Below are 14,012 nucleotides of genomic sequence, written 5' to 3' on the forward strand. Positions count from 1 at the left end.
TAAGATCTAGCCCCCATAGAAACGCAACTCGTAAGGCACGTCGACGGTGTAGGTCATTTACAAAGAAATTGTGCTGAAACGCTCTTCTGTCGTGTTTCTTTCGAGCGTTCGCCTTGGTGGTCGTCCAGCAGTTCGGTGTGTAGAGGTATTTTTCTTTTGCTACAAACGATCCATTGAAGGCAAAAAGGAACACCAGAAAACGGGTTTCGCACTGCCGGCCAACGTTTCTTCGTCAAGCTCACGCGCAAGTTCTCTCTCCTCTCTCTCTCTCTCTCACGTCAAAGTTAGATCTCAGTTAACTCCGTATGTTGTTGGTTGGTTGGTTGGTTGCCTGCGCTGACTCCACCGTTTCTGTTGCTCATCATTTCTCGCTGGTGCCTTTGCGAGTCACGTTGCAGGTCGCGGGGTCCGTGGTTGAAGTTCGGTTTCTTTGCGCGAGTTGGTTCCGTGTGCGGGAGAGAGTTCGTCGCGCCGTATTCGTTCAAGTTGTTTCCTAGCAAAAAGGGATTCGCTGCACCTGAAGGTATCGTGTCGTCGTCGAGAGACCGGCCGGGAAGCTTTTTCCAGTTGGAACTTGATTCTCCAGCATCTACTTTTTAGTTTGTGTTGGTGAGCGATCAAGGTGCTGATCAAGTGAAGAAATCTCTGCGCGTTGATGAAGAGGCTGCTGCACGGAAACTTGAGCTGAGATGAGGTGAAGAAGAAGAAGAAGCAGCGTCTCTGTGGGGTGGTCATTACGTGGTAACCTCGGCGTGTAACACCCGCTAGAGGAATCTACGTCGAGTTGAGTTGGTTGATGAAGATGCACTTGGTGAAAGAGGAGAAGTGAATCCAAAGAGACAACACACCACAACAAAAGTAGCGTTTAATTGCTCACCGAGAAAAAGTTGAATTTTGAAAGTTTTTTTTTTCTCGAAGACCTGGGCGACCTGTGTGTGTTATTCAAGCAAAATTTGGGTGTAATTTTGGTGGCTGAAAATTGGTGGAGAAAACAGCAGCAGCAGCAGCAGCAGTGAATGAGCGAATGATGATCCAATGTGATTTGAGATTGAGAGTGTAGGTGGAGAAAAATTGTCGATGCCGCCGTCGAGATATCCAATGTGTGTTTGCGGTGATAACTGCTGAATGTTGAATGTTATTTTGGATGGTGGACGTGTGATTTTTGAAGGAAGATTGGAGCTGTACTAAGTTTGGAAAGCTGATTTGGGGAGTTGGTTTCGAGAGCGAATTGTTTGGACAACAACAACTTTAATCGGAGTCATCGGAATCAGGCAGCATCTAGATTGGCAAGAGCAGATTTGCAGAAAGATTATTTGATGTAAGTATTCGTCGAAGTTTAAATATTTGAATGATGAAGTACAAGCCAAAGTTATATTTTTAAATCTTTCCAGCACAATGATGATTCATGTTTTATCTAATGAAAAGATTTCTAACAAATATGGCATATTTATCATATTAAATAATAGATCACTTAATTCTTGTCTCGAAAAATATTAATTTCAACAATTTTTCAACCTATTCAATGATGTTAATTTAATTGGTTATCAACTAGAGGTGGGCAAAGCCGTTCTTTTTAAGGAGCCGCTCATTTTCGTTCGCTCATTAAAAAGAGCCTCTCATTTGAACGGCTCTTTCGCTCTTTTCCAAAATATGAATTAAAAGGTTATTTTTAAGAATTATTTGATTTTCTAAGCTACTTCACATTGAAATTAAAATGATTTTTTTTTGTTTTGTTTAGGAAATCATTTAGCGCGGTTCTTTTTTTGTGAGCCATGGTTCGTTCGTTCTTTTCAATGAACCGGCTCTTTGAGCGGCTCGCTCTTTTTTGCCCACCTCTGCAATCAACCGTTCAATTTTGACTAAAATTGGGTAGCTGAAATAAAATTTTATGCTAAAAATACAAAAAGTAAAAAAAAAACAAATATTTAAGTCCCACACAATTTTTTTGGTTTATCGAACTAAGGATAATGAAAACTTCGGATAACCAAGTCTGGACTGTAATTGATAATTTTCTCGATTTATATGAAAATCTATACCTGAAAATTTATTTGAAAATCTTCAATAGATGTTGAACTAAACTAACTAAATCCTTGACCTGGTGCACAGTTTATGCTAACAGGCTATCGTAATCAATAAAAAAAAAACAAATCACTAATAACAACTCTAGACTTGTATTTAGATAGGGCAACTCCTCGTTTGTTTGGCAGGTTAAGAACTCGATCCTAATATCTTTGCAAATATTTTTCAAAGTTTATTGGCTTGAAAAATCAGGGGGCAATTTTTTTTAAACTTCAAAGTTTCAATGAAATAAGACGTGCAATCAACTAAAATCAATTTAAGGGGTTACATACATGTAAATCGGCAAAAATTTCAGAGGTTAGTTTGAGCACACACTTAAACTTTTTTTTAAATCTGTTTTAAGGGCATTAAAATAAATATTTTCAACTATTATCAAAATAATTTTGAAGACATTTGGTTGTATAATTGCCGAGATATAGATATTTGAAGTTAGCAGTTTCAAAAAACGGGTGCCACGATATCTCAACACTGCTTTGACCAAATCGGCTCAAAATTTTGGTGAAGCCTCGTTAAACCGGTCCTGTGTGCACGACGAAGCCCGATTTTCAAAAAAAAAAATATATATTTGAAAAAAAGATAAAAATATTTCTGTGTTTTTCATATCAAAAATCGTCAGTTTTTAATTTTTTATTTTTTTAAAATGCAATATTTCCAAATCGGGCTTCGTCATGCACACGAAATATGTCTTGCAAGTCTTCACCTCAAATTTCAGCCAGTTTGGTCCATCCCATCTCGAGATATCATGGCACCCGTAAATCAACTCGGCGTTTAGAGAAAAACGCTCACAAAGTTTGACAGTTCGCTTTGCGCATGGCAAAATTTTGAGCGTAAATCATCTCTTACTCAGTTTAATCATCGAATATCTTCACCCAAAACTGGCAGCGCTAGTCCGAGAGAATGATGGTCTCGAGTCGAGAGAATAGTGGTACCATTCACGGACGCAGAGAACACAGCTCGAGATGGGCGATAGAACTATTCTCTCGAGGTTCATTTGCAAAAAAAGTTCATCCGTCAAACAAAAAACCAAAAGTGTCGACAACGGGAATCGAACCAGAGACCTTTGACAAACCAATTCAATGACTAAGCTGCCTCGGCCACCACAACTTGGTGACCAAGGAGAAGTCAGGAGTCGATGTATGACACTTGTTGGAGATTTATTGATTCAACTAACGAATGAACTCATTTGTTATGATGGTGTGAGTTGGTACCATTATTCTATCGATTTTGGCACTGAGCCCTCAATAAATTTTGAGAGAACGATTATCTCGACTCTGAATTTTGGGTGTTCATGAAACTTTCAGGATTGATTGAAAATCATATTTTAAGTGGATTGAATAAATTTTCTGAAACATGAAATTTTATGATTTTCTACATGTATGTAACACCTTAAGCAGGGGTGCCAGGTTGCCAGATAAATCTGGCATTGCCAGATTTTTTGAGCGTCAATTAGAAAAAAAATCTATTTCTTACTCACATTGTTTTATTGACGTATTTTGTTTATTTTGTGAAGCTATAATGTATAAAAAATGAAAATACACAGTTTTTGAACAAAAAATTACTTATTACTTTGAGAAAAGTGGCTTGCCAGATTTTTCCCAGATTTTTTACTCTTCAGACCTGGTAACCCTGCCCTTAAGCATGATTGATGCTGTTAAAACATAATTTGAAGTTCGCAAAACAATTTTTTTGCAAATTTTTTTTAAATGAATGATTGTAAAACAATTGTACTGGTGAATAATTTATAACACTTTTTTTTCATTGGAATTTTGAAACCATGACAAGTAATTCCAAATTTTCATTTTCGAATTACGTTAGGGTGGTCCCACACACATTTCTCTTGGACATAGATATTTTCAAAAGAAAATATCTCGAGCTTAAAATAAAATTAATTTTTTAGAAGTTTGAGTTTTAAGTTTGCATCTTTGTTACCTTAAAATTGCTGTAACTTGACCCTTAAGGGTGCACAGCAACCAAGGAAATTGTCAAACTTACGGTCCCAATCCTGCAACAATCTGATTGTAAAAATAGTCAAACTTTGAAATAAATTATTTTGTAGACAGTGAGTGACAGTACATTAGGGGATTGGAAAAAAATATATCGATAGTTCCCGTAGTTATGAAGATACTAAAATGTCTGTAATAAAAATGTAGGTGAAAGAGCTCTGGTTGATGTGCACCTTTAAGGCCAAAATCAATTTAAAAAAAACGAAAATGGTTGTTTTTAGCACTCCAAAAGTTCACCAAGCCTAAGGTTTTCCCTTTTCATTTGCAACAATAACTTTCCAGAAGATGACAATGCTTCAAAACTTCACTTTTTCTTTCAAAAATCAAATTTTCACTACATTTTAATCCTTTTCTTATATCCCACATTGTAATTTAACATTGTTTCTAGTTATGACCGATACATATCAGGAAATGATTACATCTTAAGGTTGCCAATGTGTTGAGTTACCTTCTTTAGGGGTTACATTGGGTCTGAGAGTGAGATTGAATCATACAAATCAATACAACAATTTTGTTTTTGTTTGTGTCTGGTTGGTGCCTTTCTGACATTTAGTCAAAATAGCATAATTCCTTTTTTACATGTTTTTAAACAATCGATCTTCATTACTAATTTCTATGTGGCAGCGTTGTTAGATCTTAAATTGTGTGGGCTCATTGCAAACATCTTTTGAGTGTCCATCCAAAAATTGGTCGCATGATAGTGTATAAATTACACTTAAGTGCTTATAATTATTGATAGGGTGGTCAGATCATCAATTTTCTGGACTCGTTGGAAAGGTCAAAATCGTTTTTAGCATAACTTTTGAAGTACCTACTTAACTAAACTTTATTTTTTTAATGGCTACTTATGGAACCCCAAGGCGGATCGAATGATTCCCAAACGGACAAAATCGGTTCAGCCAGTGACGAGAAATCCAGTGACCATGTTTTTATCAACATCACACACACACACACACACACACACACACACACAGACATTTGCTCGAAATTGATTTTGAGTCGATATGTATACGTGAAGGTGAGTCTACAAGATCACATTACGAAGTTCAATTTGTGAGTGATTTTTTAGCCTTTCCTCAGTAAGGTGGGGAAGGCCAAAAAATCAAAATACTGTGCTAAAGCATGGCTAAAACACAGGAGGCGACATCTATATCTCACTACAGGCAGCTCGCCCGTAGCCAACACAAGCTGTCAACTTCGGCACCAGAACAAAAGGGAAATGTCAACTTCGGCTCCAGCACAAAAGAACAGCTGTTCGTTACGGAACCAAAACAAAGCAACTGCGCACTGTAAAAAATGTACAAAAACTGCAGGCATAAAATGGAAATAAAGTAATCATTGTTTTTATGTAAAATTTTACAGCAATGAACGTTTAAAAGTAAGTGTATGTTTGTGTTGTGATTTTTATCAATTTATTTGCAAAATAAACTACCAAAGTTGGGTTTATTAAGCACACATCGGGCCGATGAACTCATTTAAATTTGTACTTTTATCACATGAAACGTTTAACTTAACTACTGTGTAATTTGACTTTTACTTCAGTAATTCTTAAGTTACGGAAATTGCTTTCCGTATAATTGATCGACGCCACCAACATCGTCAGCATACCCGACAACAGTAACCCAAACTGCGAACAAAGCTAAACTTCGTTTACCTCGCCGCGTTTCAAGCAAGTAACTCGATTAATGCTCACTAAGCAAAACCGCAGTACCTCATGTGTGAGGTTCTGGGGGACTTTTCGACGACAATAAAATCAGAACGTTTCGGACCGTCAAACTCAACACTTTGGAGTAATTAATTTAGAGAAAATCACCCTTGCATAATGGGACCTTTATAACTGGCGCAGTCGAGTCTTCGCCGGAAGGTGGCTGTGCCCAGTGATTGAAGTGGTCGTTCGCGAAAATCTCGGTAATGAGACCGAAAGTGCAAGTTAATGCGAAAAACACGGCAGTTGTTCATTCAGCAGAAATTCGTCACCAACGGCTCTGGAGATCAGGAGTGAAGCAGCCAAGGAAATTACCTGGTGAAGCAGCCACCGACCGAAGAAGATGAACCAACGTTATCCGCTGGATACTTCGGCAAGAGGCGTGATACCATCGTGTGCACATCGCGAAAAACTCAGATCCGAGTTCAGGAGCGCAGCACGACATGGATTTCAACACCTTCGACGAGGAGGACAAAGGAACAGCGTTACCCGGATTTTCAACAAACAACAAAATTTAAAGCGAAAAAAAATCTAAATTCAAAATTCAAAAATACTTTTCCAAATTTGTTAAGTTAAGTGAGTGTTTGTGAATGAAAACAAAATCAGCATTTCGAAAATCATTTAAGTAATTATGCATGACAAAATTAACTAATTTGACAGAAAGAAGAAAAAGCAAAATTCAAAATTTATTTTTTTGGTAGGTGTGTGAGTGAAAAAAAAAATCAAAGAAATCTATTTCAAAATTATGTAGCAAAAAAAAATTCAGTTAATCGAGTGTGTTTGAAATTGTTATGAGGAAACATTACAATGAAATGATAGTTTGTTTGTAATAGCTAATTACAGGTCTCAATTTGTAATTCAGAGTTACAGAAATGTAACAAACGAAGATGTAATTAAGGATTACGTAATCTTTGATTACAAATATTTGTAACACTTAATTACAAAACAGCAACAACTATAATGTTTCAAACATCACCAAAGAAGCTTCTGATATTTCAAACTCGCTGAGTGACCTGTTTGGTAGTTCTTTCCGATGGAAAATTTCTGTGCAGTCGATACGGATCGAGACGATCCTTTCTTGGTGAGGGAGCAGTTACGGAAATTGCTTTCCGTATAATTGATCGACGCCACCAACATCGTCAGCATACCCGACAACAGTAACCCAAACTGCGAACAAAGCTAAACTTCGTTTACCTCGCCGCGTTTCAAGCAAGTAACCCGATTAATGCTCACTAAGCAAAACCGCAGTACCTCATGTGTGAGGTTCTGGGGGACTTTTCGACGACAATAAAATCAGAACGTTTCGGACCGTCAAACTCAACACTTTGGAGTAATTAATTTAGAGAAAATCACCCTTGCATAATGGGACCTTTATAACTCTTATAACAAAAATTGAATTATTAAAAAAAATATTTTTGTTTTCACTGTGCGCAGTTTGCGCGCGTTATCAATCTCAATCACCCAAGATGGCGGTCTTTAGAATCCCCCTGCTAAAACAGGTTCGCTCAAATGACAGTACCCTTTTTTTTTTAAAAAAATAGTAGTTTATGCAACAAGTTGCAAAAAAAGGATTTTTCAGCACGAGTCGTACATTTATCCAACGAGGTTCACCGAGTGGGATAAATACGAAGAGTGCTGAAAAAATCAAGTTTTGCAATTCCAAAAAACACACACTGAGTGAAATTTTATGTCAAATTTTCATGTATTTTGTCAATAAATCGTTTAAATAAAAAAAATTGAAAAGTGTTATTTTTTGAAACAAGTGCTGAAAAGTTCAACTTTTCAGCACCCATTTGAGTGCTCAAAAGTAGAACTTTTCAGCATTTATTTTGAAAAGTGTTGCTATTCGATTCTGTTATTTTTGGTACAGAAAAGTAGGCTATTTCGTCGTTCAAGAATGACAGGAAAAGTAAGTAGTTTCATGACGGAATTTCAAAAAATTATTTAAATATTGGATTCTTTAGCTTTTCGCAGTTTTTTTATTTTCCATTGAGCGGACATTCCCATAGGTCTTTTTCTGGTTTTCCAAACATGAAATGCAAAACACCTCTTTCTCTCCTCCAGCAACTCGTTTTCACACCAATTTCCCAATTTGGGATGTCAATCTATATACGTTTCCCACAATTAGCCTCACACACCAAATCACGACTTTCTGCGCGCACGCCCAATTTGAGAACAATTTTCTCGTACAGTTCTTGAAAATCGTCTCGGTTGTCCCCCGAGGGCCTCCAATCTCACCCAGAAAAAAAAAGATTCAAGTTTGGTTCAAGTCAAGGGCGCGAACCCCGAACCACTCGACGCACGCATTTCTAAGGCAGTGAGAAACGACGTCGCAGCGCCAGATAAAGTTCTTTACTTTTTCGGTGTGTGATGTTGGATCGGTTTTTCCCATGCCGACGTTCTTGGACGGTGGCGCTGGCCCGAAAGACCAACCGAACCAACAATGGACCTCTTTCAGTTGGGTCCCAAACTCTTCAACGTCGCGTCGTCCAAGCTGTGCGCAGAGATTTTCCTGACCCTCGGCGACAGCCACAAGATGGAGGGGAAAATTAATTGGTGATAAAATTTTACTGCGATTTCGAGAATAATGATTGTGATTGTTTGTTTTTTTTTTCCTTTTCAAAGACGTGTGACGACTTCTTGTGTGCAGCTACCAGATTGGTGGAACGACTTGATTTTCGCTAGCTAGATAGGTGCTGCTAGTCACTTGGTCTTCGTGAGTAGTTGTAGGTCTTATTTTTGGGAATTTAAATCCATGCTTTTGCGCTGTTTTACATGAATTGATTTTTCCCCATTTAAGAATGTATGAAATTTTTGCTATTAGGTTGCTTCTTTTCTTGGGATTTGAAGTCATTTTTTTTTATTGTGGGCAATTCTCTAAAATTTCGACCTTCGATTATTTATTCAATATGTTTACCTCTTTTACATCTTAATTGGGTCCTAAAAATAAGCTTAGATTTGTGATATTATTGTTCACAACGATAAAGCTTATTTTTCTGAGCACAGTGCCCCATTGTACGACCGCAAAAGAATTAAAATGGAATTTTAAATCAATTTTGAAAAAAAAAAATCGCGGCCCTTATTTACAGATACGGTCTTAGGGTATTTGTCCCTATTTTCTGCAAATGATTTTAAATTGATTTATATTCAATTTATTTTCACAAATGAACTTCGTGGCACTTCTTGACAGAAAGCATCCTACTTGACAGCTCGTTCCAAAAGGACCATAGTTGATTCATCGTAAAATGTTGTTTCACAGTAAGCAAAATCATGGTAATATTACATCTGGGAAGGGGTATAACTTTTATGTCAGAAAGAATGTGTAATTTTACCTCTGTTTCGACCTTGGACTGGGCCGACGGAACGCGAGAGATCCCGGAGGAAATAAAGACCGCGTTTACAAACTAAACTTAACTATTTGTTTATTTGTGTCCGTTCCGTTTGAGACGTGAAACAATAATACACGTGATTTGCCTACTGCGCGCAAACTGTCAACATGCGCAGGGTTGCCAGACCGCCAGACGGGAGAGTGGCTTTAAATCACCGGAACAACCTCTGAAAATGTTTAGTTTCCAAATTTACACAATTGATTTTACTGTGTAATCGTGTTTTAACCGTTGTAGGTACATACAAATTGAAATAGGGCCTGACTCTGAAAATGTTTCGAAAATCGGATCGATAATTGGGTACTAAAGCCCTATGTCAATTTTTATGTACAACGGTAAAAACACGATTAAAAACCATTTCTGATCACTGTTTTTTTTCATTTTAATGCAAATTTTTTTTTTGACAAGACAACATTTTTTCGATGGATCAACTATGGTCCCCTTGGAACGAGCTGTCAAGTAGGAGCTTTTCTGTCAAGAAGGATCGCGAGGTTAATTTTTCAAAATTGATTTTAAAATCCATTTTAAACTCTTTGTGTTCGTACAAAAGGTCATTGTACTCAGAAAAAGAATCTTTATCGCTGTAAACAATAATATCACCAATCTAAGCTTCATTTTAGGACCCAATTGCTGATGCATCGGCATTTGAAATATTTATTTGGGTGATAAACAAAAGACACAATGTTTACTTTTTCGTTTTCTTTTCGTGGCTAAATTTCAGCAACTAGAGGTTCAATCCAAAAGTTTCTAGAACAAAAAAAAAACACCAAAAGTTGATCAATTTTGAAAGTACTGTCGATTTCAAATCCGATTTTTTCACTTTTTGAAAAAAATTTCGTCCGTTTTTTAGTTTTCAATAAAATATATTTTTTAAAATAAATTAGCAACATTGCCAACCTTTTTGTGTTTGATCGTAGGCAGGGCTTCTAGGTTGCCAGATAAATCTGACAATGTCAGAGTTTTTGAGTGACAATTTGAAAACAAATCGTTCTATATTTCTGGCCGTAGGTCAAAAGTAGAGGGTGACGATTCTCGAGATTTTCAATTTCCCGGGAATCGAGAGTTGAATTCGGCAATTTCCCGGGAATTCCCGGGACCCGGGAGTTTTTTTTTAATATGCCAATAGTGTCAATAATGTATATTAAAAAAGTTATAAATGTGTTTCTTTTCAATGCATTCAGTTAAAATTCATTCATACTTATTCAATGAAACGACTCATTTTTTTTGTTTTGGAACAATGATCTACCATTCTATTTTTTTGTGAATCTGCAAACACAAGATCGTTTCTTGAGCTTTTTGAGAATCAAAATTGTATTTTAAAATGATTACGAATCTTAATTCGCACTGAATGATTTTTCAAAAGTTGTCAAGTTAAAATTAGCTAATGTATAATTTCCCAGTATCGGGACTTTTGCCATATGATAAATAACCACTCAAAACAACAATTTAAAGTTGTTTTTTTTTCCTTTTCAAGGTCAACTGTTAATATTCATTGAAGAAATAGTAATCAGGAAAACCCCATTGTTCATATTTGGCAGACCTCAGCTTTATAAAGATTGCCATAAGATTTTTCTTCCAAAATATAATTTTATATTGAGGTTGAAGCGAAACACATAATGACTTGTTGACATCAAAAAATGAAATTACCTTACTAAGAATTTAAATAACTAGATTATGTGGATTGCTATGCTTGAAGAAGATATGGAAATTATACTTATCTTGAAAAGGCTTTTTCCCTCTTAAAAATAATAAATAAATAAATAAACAATACATTAAATGTAAAACTGCTAAGTATGCTTTAAGGTATGTTTTGGGGTCCACATTATTTTGGGTTCTCTCAACTATAGTTATTGGAGTTTTTGATTAAGTTAAAATTAAGAGATGCATATGGTTTATTCGAACTTGGACATCTTACGTTGAACATGCAATGTTCTAAATAATTTCGAATTTTACAAACATTTTCTGATTAGTTTATATAATTTTGTTTCAATATTTATAAAATTAAAATTTCCCGGGAGTCTCGACCAAATTTCCCGGGAATCGAGAAGTTCAAAAATGGTCGATTTCCCGGGAAATTTTTCCCGGGAATTCCCGCTCGTCACCCTCTAGTCAAAAGCTTTTTTTTTGTCCTTTCAAACTTAACTTATCAAACAAATATATTTTAAAGATGATGATTTGGTGGAAATTCGCAAATATATGTTAATTAAAAGGAGAGTAATTTGTTTCAAACTGTTTTCCCGAATTGTTATCTCCTAAATCCTAAAAAACTTTGCCGAACACACCAAGAAATTCCATGCTCAAGCTCAAGATATGAATTTTGGAATATTTAGATACCATTTTTGTCTGGGCAGCTGTCAAATTTGTAGCAAAATATGGTTGCTTTGATCATAGAAGACGGTACCCTTACCAAGTTTAAGGAAAAAAAATATTAAAAAGGCTGATTTCTGGGAGAGTTGCTCTTGTTGAAAAGGTTGATAATTTGCTTAATGCTCTTTATATCTACATATCAAAAGGGTTGCAAAAGAAAAAACCAAATCAAAATTTTTGACTAAAATAATGAAGTCACAAATTTTGTCATGAAATCAAAATCGGAAAAATGGCGGGTACCTTAAATTTTGTGATGTTTCACAAACAAAATGTGAAAAGTGCATAATTCCATAATATCCTAAACAAACTTGAATGAATGCTCCTTAACCAGATCTCGGGTTGGTTTTCAAATTGTAAAAGGTTTTGAGTGTTCATGAGCTCTTAACTCAAAGCATTTTTTGTATTTAAGAGGAACATGGAACATAATTACGGATAAATCTACATGTGATTTTTTTTCAGAATACTTTTTTCCAACGTGACGTTACCGACCATTTGAAAACAATGTTCGATTTTTCTCAAATAACAAAAAATACCGCACACGAAACGAAAATCAAACCAAAATCTAATTGCCGAAAACAATTAACATTCCAGTGAAGACTGGGATCTTCATCCCAACAAAAAAACGCAACGTCGTCGACCGCGATAGCGACGAACATTGACGTACCGTTCAAAAGACTTGTGATGGTGTGACAAACGCACACGCACCCCAAGACAAAAGCAACGCAAACCAAAGCAAAGCCCTCGACGGAATGTTAATTGAAGTTCGACAACTCGCCGTACGAGAACAATCGATCGCGTTGTTCCGAGCGCGCACGCGTTGATTGATTTGACGTTTGCAGGATCGATTGTCAACGAGCGCGTCACGCGAGTTTGTAAACAATCGCGTCCGACAATGTCTGACAAAGAGGAAGGCGTTTGGCGCATTGTTCGCCGGCACAACAATGACAAACGCCTCAAGTGATTTGGAGCATTTCTTTCCGCCAGAGATCGCGTGACACATTGTAAAGAAGACCGAGTAGGCGTGAGGTGCGTTGCACCTTTTGTTCGTATGTCATGCTGACAGTATTTAGTACTCATTTAGTACCATTTTTTTGCTACGACGCTACAAATTTGTGCGTTACACGCTGCCAACACGCAGTCAAATTTTGATTTCTCGCCAAAAGCGTTGCTGCATGGGCCATCAAATGTCAAATTTGACAAAGTAAACCAAGATAACCACACTAATCGCCCCCTTTCGAAACCGTTTTCACTAACGTAGTATGCAAATCGGTCGTAGTAGGCGAAACTGTTCCGAACTCATCGCGCCATAAACGCAGAAACGCGCGCGTTTCCGTTCCCCGTGCGTTTCATGCGTGCCGCCGCGAAGCGGCGTGTAAACATCGCTAATATAACATACACCACGCGGCGGCGGGGAAAAGTGTTCAATCTCGGACCGATATGAACGCCGTTTCCTAGCCATTTTTGCGTGTTATGAATTGGTGCGCGGAGTTTTTTTTTCTATTTTGAGGTTATGTCACCCCCGCGAAGCTGAGTCGCGAAGTGCCGCCGCCGCCGGTTGAGTGGTCAAAATTTGGACATTGGATCATTAAAAGTGGCCTTATCGAGGTGCGGTAGGTGGGCCGGACTGTGCGCGTATTTATTAGTTACTTTTCGAAGTTATTTTTGGGGGCAAACACTCCTACGGTTGGATGATGGACGGTTTGGAGCGAGAAGAGTCTAGTTGAATGAATTTTATGACCTAAGATAACTGTGAGGTAGCCATATTGGAAAAGGTCTTAGAAATGACATTTAATAACAATATGTTATGAACGTGCTCTTTGTTTTGTTTACAAATGACACGCACGAAGCAAAACGGGGTTGCAAAATATTTCGCATCGTTTCTCACGTTCCGAGAATTAATTCAAAGGGAACTGACAACTATTGTTGATTTTGTTCCATATTTTTTTAGCTTTTTTTTTTCAAACGTGACTTATGAAACGAAAATTGATTTTTTTAATTTTTTGCTTTAGTTTTGTTTTATTTGTTATAACTTAGAGCAGTTCTATACCTTCGCAGATCGATATTAAGTTAAGTTGTTCGATTTTTAGGACACTTCTGGAGTTTTTTTTGAAAAGGTCCAATAAACCAAATTTTTAGTATTTGCTTTTTGGGTGTTTTTTAATACCCCTGACTTAAGGCGGTTTCAAAAACACCTAAAAAGCAAAAGCTGAAAATTTGGTTTTTTGGACCTTTTCAAAAAAAACTCCAGACTTTATCCATCCATTTTTATGCCCAAATGTGTCCTAAATTTTATATACAGTCCAGACTCGATTATCTGATGCCTTGATTAAGAGAAGTTTAGGTTAGCTGAAAGTGGCTGTGGCATTTCGGATAATCGACTCATAAATAAAAAAAATATTCTTATTTTTTATTTCCTTACTTTTGACATCAAATTCGAGTTCAGTGTCCCGATTTTGGTAAAATTTAAGTACC

General features: G+C 36.7%; 1 protein-coding gene across 4 annotated transcripts in view; it reads left to right on the forward strand.

The window, feature by feature from the left end:
* Positions 1 to 346: 346 nt before the first annotated feature.
* LOC119765131 (paired box protein 6 homolog) overlaps positions 347 to 14,012 on the forward strand; it is a 43,678-nt gene continuing 30,012 nt past the window's right edge. For 3 of the 4 annotated variants that reach the window (XM_038248316.1, XM_038248311.1, XM_038248320.1), the window contains exon 1: positions 347 to 1,318. The gene's annotated coding sequence lies outside the window, so the exon portion shown is untranslated. The remainder of the gene's footprint in view (positions 1,319 to 14,012) is intronic. The other variant, XM_038248323.1, reaches the window with a different exon arrangement.

Source organism: Culex quinquefasciatus, chromosome 1 (genome assembly GCF_015732765.1).
Source record: "Culex quinquefasciatus strain JHB chromosome 1, VPISU_Cqui_1.0_pri_paternal, whole genome shotgun sequence".
NCBI classification, from domain to species: Eukaryota; Metazoa; Arthropoda; class Insecta; order Diptera; family Culicidae; genus Culex; species Culex quinquefasciatus.